Source organism: Palaemon carinicauda, chromosome 16, assembly GCF_036898095.1.
Source record: "Palaemon carinicauda isolate YSFRI2023 chromosome 16, ASM3689809v2, whole genome shotgun sequence".
NCBI classification, from domain to species: domain Eukaryota; kingdom Metazoa; phylum Arthropoda; class Malacostraca; order Decapoda; family Palaemonidae; genus Palaemon; species Palaemon carinicauda.
The window spans coordinates 83,471,643-83,473,442 of NC_090740.1; positions in this window are offsets into that span (position 1 = coordinate 83,471,643).

The following is a 1,800-nucleotide window of genomic DNA, read 5'->3' on the forward strand; positions in this document are numbered from 1 at the left end:
TATATATATATATATATATATATATATATATATATATATATATATATATATATATATATATATATATATATATATATATATATATGAACAAAACCGTGGTACGTGTACGTACCAGGAATTCGTGTTTGTGCACTAAAAAATTGAGTATTATGTTAATATGTTTCTGACAAAGGTAACAATTATTGGGTACCATATAATCATTTGCTAGCAATGTACCATATATATGATCTTTATTCTATCATGCATTTTTCTTTTTGCTTTGGTAATATCTTTTTCATATGCATTATTGTTATTATTTTTTAATGTGCCTATTTGGACATTCGTCCTCGGTTGATTATGGCTAAAGTTAAACAAAGAATAATACATATGTCCAGTCACACCTAGTAACCATGTTTTGGCTTGTTAAATTTTTGTGAAAAAATTGAGATAGCTGGCCGAGCTTATGTAATAATTAGAATAGTTAATATTACATGTTTAAAACACATGACGTAATATGTCATGTTGGAGGAAGGTGCTAGCCGTGGGACTTGCTGTAGTCATTCAAATCATAAACAGGACGTACAATGCAACCTCGACAATGTGACATTTTTCTTAACTGTCAACACATTGTCTCAGCATGTGAAAGTTTGTGACGTCACCGGATGCAGGTGTCTTCCGAGTTTATGACGAAACTTATATAAACTAAGCATACGATATCTGTGTTATCGATAAGTTAGTCAGTTCATATCTATACTTCACCAGAATTGGTCATCTGACCAACCCACCTTCCTCCAGTGATGGATATGTTTAACTCTGTTGTTTTTATAGAATAAATACTTTAAAGCTAATAAGATGTATTCTGTTATCCAGTTACAAACATCTGAAACAACACATACTCAATGTGTGCTTATAAAAGTAGCACACCAATATATATATTAACTAAATAAGTGAGACTATTTAAATTTCTAACTTTATTCCGAAAATACGAACGATTTTGAAGATATTTAGAGGGCATGGAAAAGTGTTATATGGCACTATTAATCAAATCAGAGAACTAAGATAAACATTGTTTTTTTACTGATAAGGAGTAATATCAAAACCATGCCCTTGTATCTTCCTCATACTTTATTGAATCATTACAGTTTGAGATCATATATTTCTGCTATTCCAAGTAGAATTTATTCTTAACAATAGAACTTCAATTCATGTTTTTTAGCTAGATTTCCTTTCAATAAAATACTTTCCTGTAGGGTAGAAGAGCTGAAATGCCCTTCTACTTTTGCCGTTGGCTGAGAGAGAAATGGATGTGACAGGCTTAAATGGCCTTTCCTTCAAACCCACATTTCTCTCAGTTTAATGGTGCTAACAAACATAACAATCTTTCTTTGTTGACAGTTTGTAGATATAAGTACCATCAGGTATAAGGCTAAGTAAGATTTATTTTTTTCTATATGTGGCTGTTTTTATTTTTTTTTTTTCTAATCAATTTGATAGTGTTATGGGTTCGCCATCAACTTGTCAAATTTTTTTGTACACATTCATTGTGAATGAATTGTATTTTGCTGAATAGTAACCAGGTGGGATGGATACCAAACTTTGTCATATTTTTGCTGAAAAATTAACAAATCACTATAATTTCCTTAACTATAGTATTCCTTACATAGTAGCGTCTTCAACTCTACCCTCGATTTACCTTTCTTTCATGTTCCCTACATCTAACTCAAGTGTAAATTTTTACAGTTTTTAAATATCAATTCAGATTAACGGTCTTTCACTGTTCATAGTACTGATAAGTTAAAATCTTGTGTTATTAGTTATATA